Source organism: Vespa velutina, chromosome 1 (genome assembly GCF_912470025.1).
Source record: "Vespa velutina chromosome 1, iVesVel2.1, whole genome shotgun sequence".
Taxonomy (NCBI): Eukaryota; Metazoa; Arthropoda; class Insecta; order Hymenoptera; family Vespidae; genus Vespa; species Vespa velutina.
In genome coordinates this window covers 1567501-1575000 of record NC_062188.1, presented here as the reverse complement: position 1 = coordinate 1575000, position 7500 = coordinate 1567501, and the positions used below count along the sequence as shown (strand labels likewise).

The window sequence follows — 7500 nt, the reverse complement described above, 5'->3', positions numbered from 1 at the left end:
GGTCGACGGAGGATAAAGGATGCCAGTCCGTAAGCAAGGTGGTAAGCTTCTATGAGCTTTTTTTAGAGTAGACGCAAGCAAGCGAAGATCTCTTTCTGGCCCTGTGTATATATGTATATATATATACGCATATATACACTCATAAATACATATGCACGTACGTATGTATGTACGTATAAACACGGTGTAAAAAAATACGCGTCCATGTTTTTTTTTGCCTTCTTCTCTTCTTTTTTCTTTTCTGCTCCTTTTTTTTCCCTCCTACGTAGTACCTTCACCTTCTTCCTCCAACCCCCTCCCCCTTAATCCCTTACCTTCAACCATTATTCTTCTTTTCGTCATGCCTTTGCATTCTACGTGATACGCGTTTCACGTAATAGTAATTGGTTGTGGTCAGAGAGTACCGGTTAAGGGCCACCGGGTCACTCGGTCAGCTGTCATCATGGTTGTGTCGTTCACACAACTACACTCGTTAAACTACTCCTATCGACCGTAGATTTTAACCTTTGCTTTCTATCGATTCACTCCTTCTTTATCTTCTACAATCTCTCTCCCGAAATTCGAAATTCAAATATCCGCGGTATTACGATTTTATGAATATGATACAGTGCGCTTGTGAGTATGCATGTGTGTGTGTGTGTGTGTATATATATACGTATATATGGTTGTACATAATGTTCAACGCTTTATTTTTATTTCGATATTTTTTTTTCTTTCCTTCGTTATTATTCGTAAATTTTTTTTCTTTTTATTCCTCTTTTTGCTTTTTGTAAAACTGCGACCTGCTACGATATATATATATATATATATATATATATATATATATATATATATATATATATAGATGGAACGAAAGTACAAATCGATGGAAGACTATTACGGTTAGCAAGTTAGATTATCGTACGGCAGAGTTAGATAAGTATCTTAAATCTACATACATAGATCTAACAACGTCAAACATTTAACATTAGTTACGGACTAACGTTGTTTAAAAAGTACGAATTTATTGAATTGCCTCTAATCGATTTAACAACCAGGAATAGATCTAATTCGAATGATATTACTTCTAAGATTAGCTTTAGTACATACATATAAATTGAAATATAAAGGTAGTATATGGTACGATAGTGTAGGTAGATAATCAAATGGAATTATCGTGTAAAGTTAACTACAAAAACGTTTTAATCTTGTAACATTCTAACGATTATAAAGATTATAATCCAGATAGACGTATTTTTCGAATTAACCGACAGTTTCAACTGGACGCTCGTTTTTCTTCCGTATATTTTTATTTACGTCGTTATCCGCATTCTGCATTTTGGATCCTCTTTCGAAACAGTTTCTGTGATTCGTGAAAAAAAAAAAAATAGCCAATAATCACGTTCGTTTTATAAACATATATACATACAACATACAACATACATATGTATATATATATATATATATATATATATATATATATATATATATATATATATATTAGCCGTTGTTTAATTGTTTCAGTTTTTCAATTGGATTTCAAATTGGATGGATCACGATCGATATTTTTTTTTTTTCATTTTCACGGATTATCCAAAGAGAAATACGATTATATAATTCGACGGATTAATAAGAATCGTGAATATTAATACGTAAAAATTTTAAATTCGAATAATTTTCATTATGTTTCCAATCATCGAAAAGGTAATTGACTGTCTCGTAGTCTCCTTTTTGTTATATTTGTTCAGTTATCGATTGAATGGGATCGATTGTTTGAATAATCTGTTTCGGAACGATCAATCGTTTGTTCATCTCCATTGTTCTTTGACATATGTAATTGTCTCTTGGTTGACAATTGAACTCTTGATTCACTCAAATGTATGTAAATATGTCGTGTGTCTCATTGCAAACTTGTAAAAGCAAGATAGCATGTTCGAAGGTTTTAGCAAACGGCGACATTGAATAGAAGCATGACAGCATACTTTTATATATATATATATATATATATATATATATATATATATACATAGTATTACGTTTATTTATATATATCATATATACATTATAATATATATATTATAATATATATATATATATACTATATATTATAAAATATATAGGTATATACTTGCATATATTATAAATACTATCTATCTATTTCTTTCTCTTCCTCTCTCTCTCTCTCTCTCTCTCTCTCTATATATATATATATATATATATATATATATATATATATTACAATCTCTCATATACATTTTAAAATATATATAGTGTGTATATGGTTGCATGTATCTTAAAATATAATTTTAAAGTCGTATTGGTACATGGGAAACGTCTCTTTAATCGTTACATAAATGTGTTAATTTCGTACTGTAAATAAAATGTGAGATCAGGCTTTTGAATAATAGAGGGAGTGGGTGGATGGCTGGGGTAGGTGGTGTTAAGGACAAGGGTGAATAAGCGAATAGTAACATTCGAGTCTTTTTCGCATGTCGTTTATCTTTTGAATTTTCTTGGCTTTCTTTTCTTTCTCTTTTTTCTTCTCTCTCTTTTTCTTTTTCTCTTGCTTTCTCTCTCGATCGTGAAACGCGAATAAGAGATATAAGAAAGGAACAAAAAAGAAATGGTAAAGATAGGACGCTTGTTTGCATTTATTTTGTGATCTTCGTTGATACGACATGTAGGCCAGCATAATAAAGCGTGTTGCAATAATCGGGAGAACGTAGGTATTTATGTATATATGTATGTATGTATGTATGTATGTATGTATGTATATATGTATGTATATATATATATATGTATGTATACTAGCGTTCGTTTTCGCGTTTCTTTGGATCTTTGCCAAGGAAACGCGCTAATAATTTCGGCACTGGCTTGCTCGTTCCTTTTTCCACGGTTATTATGCGTCGGCTTACTCACGGCCAGGGGCTCCTTTAGTTTTCTTCGTTTTTAAAACAGAGACCTTCGTGTTGTACAAACTAAAAAGGAGAGAAAAAGAAAATAAAATTAAAAATAAAGAAAAAAAATTCCAAAGAACATTTTTTTTGTTGCTTTTTTAGTTTCATACTTAACGAATCGTAATAACAAGTTTAATATAAGTATTTACAAACACACACATATATATATATATATATATTTTTTTTTTAAATTACATGAGTATATATATATATATATATATGTATAATTATCATATATGTATGTATGGTATTACAATAATTAATATATGTATATATATATAATTTTCTGTGTGTTCAAGCAAACACATACACATACAGAACTATTATTATTTTTATAATTTGATCGATGTAACGTAGAGCTTTTTTTTTGTAGCTTCGAAATCAGGGAGGAAATTTTCAAACGTCGATATATATATATATACTTGACTACATTTATATTATAACAATTTCTTTTGATACATGTCATTTTTAATTTTTGATAAGTCTGTTATGATTGCTCGTACATAAGCCTCCCAGTTTTATTCATCGTTGTTATAATACAAAACTCACAATAATCGTCGATGATTGCTCGTTTTCTTTACTTGTTGTTATTAAAAAAGCAGCTTGTCTCGTCTCGTTCCATAACATATTGTATTGTATCGTATCGTATCGTATCGTATCGTATCTCGAACGTCGATCGTTCTTTGTTGTTCGATCGAACCAAATGTTCCACTATAAAGAGACCACCTACACCCCCTCATGCGTTCGTCGACAAACTAACGTGAGGGTGCTTTCATTTGTGGCGCGAAAATTCAAATACTTCGAATCATTAAGCTTAATGTGTATCATTTCGATTTAATTATTATTATTCTTTTCTCTTTCCTTTTGATTTTCTTTTTGCTTCACAATGCAGACCACAAATAACGAATAACTTTTTGTAATTTTTCTTTTGCCGTGTATATAAATCGTATAGACGAATTATACATTTTTTCTATCTCTCTTTCGTTTTTTTTTTTCTTTCTTTTTTTTTCCTTTTTTTTTTTTTTGTCTCCCCCCATATTTTTCTCGTAACGATACGAACTATGAATAACGAATAAATCCGCAATTTTTTGTTTGTTTATAATATATATATATATATATATATATATATATATGTAGGAAAACTTTTAATTTTCCAATCCACCCTTTCTCTCTCTCTCTCTCTCTCTCTTTCTCTCTCTCTTTCTTTTTTTTTCATATTTTGGAACGCAGAATCGTATTTTCGGTTTCATCAGCGCTTCAGAAATTCCGACCGCAAATGGGAACTCATCTTTGAATCTTTGATAATCGTCGTATGAGAAAATGTAAAGCGAGAAGACAGGACAAGAGAGGGAGAGAGAGAGAGAGGGAGAGAGAGATAGAGTCAGAGAGAAAGAGAGAGAGAGAAAGAATGAGAGAAAATGAGTGGGGTTTGAGGGAATGGAAGCCATACACCACCGACGGCGGCGATAGTTTCCAATTTCGCGGTGCAGGCGCTTCGTAGGCAAAGCTGAGAAGAAGAGAGTCAAGGATGGTTTATGGCTCGACGATTTGCTTACTTTGCCTCCACTACTTTATTTATGCGCTCATATAAACACACACATACACATCTATACATAGATAAGTATATACACGTGTTTGATCGTTTATATATTATATATTATATATTATATAAATACAATATAAATACAAATATAAAAATGATATAACTATACAAATATTGTTTTTATAATTATAAAAATAATATAAAAACAATAACATATATATATATATATATATAGTATATATTTTGTGTCTGTGTATATGTGTTTGTGTGTGTGTGTTATGTAATCTCGTATAATATTTTATTTTTATAAGTTTACTTGATTATGAAAAACTTACATACGTTATCTCTATTGTTATTTTCAAAGTTTTTCGACACCCCCTTATTGTTAGGATTCCGAACAAACCTCTCCTATTTCTCTCTAATCCCTTTCCCCTTTCCCTTTCCCTTTCCCTTCTTTCTCGGATAAAATCGATTCAAACGATACGAGATACAACGTAAAAATAGAACGCCGAGAGTGGCAACCAATGTAAATACATTCCGTTTTCATTTGAAAACAAAAGGTGCACGTGGGTATCGGTAAACTTCGTTGAAACGTATTCGCTGTTATATCAATACAAAAATGAGACCGAACTTTAGTGTTATCCTATTGGGACAGGACGTAATGGTGATTCGGGGGTTAGGAGAGGGTGGGGGTACGATGTTGGGGTACGACGAGGAAAAAAAAAGAATAGTATGATCGTTTTACGATTTATACGATATTACGATACTTACTAATATCGGCCTTACTTGTATACGCATTATTATTATCATTTGTACGTTTATTTATTGTGCGATTATTTTGAACAAAAAAAAAAAAAAAAAAAAAAAAAAAGAAAAAAAAAATGAAAAGAATAAAGAAAAAGAAAAAAAAAAGAAAAGAAAAAAGAAGAAAAACAAAATTACTTTCCTTCATTAATCTCAGTTACATTTAATGGCAATTTCGTTAAAGCACGATAATGTACATAAAAATTATTTCAAATACAACGCACGTGATATCCCGTAGATGAGGGCGACAATAAAAGCTTTTATTTTTATGTGATCGAATGCTCTTGAACATCTATAATATCTGTGTCTGTGTGTGTCTATACATGTATGTATACACGTATGTATGCATGTATGTATGTACGTACGGATGTACGTATGTATGTGCATCGCCACAGTGCATTGATTTCTTTTGTAGATATTATTTACTTTATACATTACAAAAGTAATCAATACTGTCTGGAAGTAATCAAATACTTATCTATTTTTCATTCTTTTTTCATTGTTTCTTTTTTTTTTTTTTCAAAACCATTGATATAATTAAAATAATCATTTTGATAATTAATTTCACACGATTGTAGTTTCTGCGTTACAGAATCAACATGAGAAAAACACTGTGCAGTTTTAGCGTTGCTCAAGTTACACACATACACACACATACACACGTATTTACGTAGAAGTACTTTGTTTTCTATACGCAAATAATGAATACTCCTCTATTTTATATTTATTTATTTTCAAAATATTAATATAATTAAAATATTATGAAGGATCATTGAGAGTACAGATAGAGGATCGAATATTTATAGTTTATGCATTACATAATTAAATTTGAATATTCTAGCTTAAGCTTACAATAAATTTTATTCATGTTATATCTATGTGTGTATATATGTGTCTGTCTGTGTGTGTGTGTGTAACTGTATCCTTATACATACATATATATATGGAAGTATTTCGTTTTTCAATGGATCATAATAATAAACTCATTTTTATTTTATATTTAAATAATTATAAATTGTTAATATTATTTAATAGAAATATTATAAAAGTATCATTGAGAGTACAGATCGAGCATCGTATAGTTTCTCTATTATAAAATCAACTGAGAACGTTGTATACCTTCTTAGCGTTCTCATGTTATATAGTAATATTATATCTATACATATACATATATACATTCTATATATATATATATATATATATATATATATGTATATATACATGTACGTACATATGTATGTAAAAGTGTATAGTTACACCCTCGTCAATCGTGTGCAATGTATAGATATGTATATTTACATAAAGATGTATACATGTATACGTATACATATATACATACGTATGTACGTCGCGTAAAGTAAGTATACGTGATAAGAGGAAAAGCAACGTGGCTGATAATAAGAGCAATGAATGGGAAATGGGGCGAGAGCTTATATGCTCTTCTTCCGGAGAGTTCCGTCGTCGTTCTACAGAAGCTAGCTAGCTATTTAACCGTATCATGACTGTAGCTATCGGTTACCACCTTTTAGCCAAGTATATACTATCTCTCTCTCTCTCTCTTCGGTGATAATTGTTAGATACACGTGTTTTAGTTGTTACTCAATACATTATGTTATATCAGATATATCTATAGTTTATAGATATATATTTATTTATATAATAATAATAAATTATATTAAATAATATTATATTAAATATTATTATATAATATATATATATGTAATATATATTTTATGTATGTATGTGTGTATGCATAGTTCGCTAGAATTTATTTTATGACCATCTTTATTTCTCTCTTTATCACTTTCCTTTTCTCCATTTTATTTCATCTTATTTTATTTAATTAACTCAATTAAGTTTGATAAATTTAGATTGAATGAAACTTCTCAAATAATTAATATCGCACATTGACCTTCGGATATCAAGTAATTGGCTTAGTTTTAAGGTACTATGTCCGAAATATCATTTGAACATAGTACTATATCACCGAAATATCATTTTGGCACAAAGTTCTTCAAGTTGAGTTATGTATATATGTCCTAAGTACGATCGGTACATTTCAAGTGGCATAGAAGAAAATTTAAATGGATGACCGTGGTAATCGTTGCCAGAAACCGATATAATATCGGTCCTTTCATAATGCATTTTAATCTTACTACGAGATTATCTTCGTTAATAAATTGAAGAAGGGGAAGGAGTGATAGGGCTTCGTTAAAA

The 7500-nt window shown here is 29.9% G+C and overlaps 1 protein-coding gene across 2 annotated transcripts in view; it reads left to right on the top strand.

Moving 5' to 3' along the window:
• LOC124951033 (disks large 1 tumor suppressor protein-like) overlaps positions 1–7500 on the top strand; it is a 165945-nt gene that overhangs the window by 521 nt on the left and 157924 nt on the right. For both annotated transcript variants that reach the window (XR_007101509.1, XR_007101508.1), the window contains exon 1: positions 1–38. This exon is cut by the window's left edge and continues 521 nt beyond it. The gene's annotated coding sequence lies outside the window, so the exon portion shown is untranslated. The remainder of the gene's footprint in view (positions 39–7500) is intronic.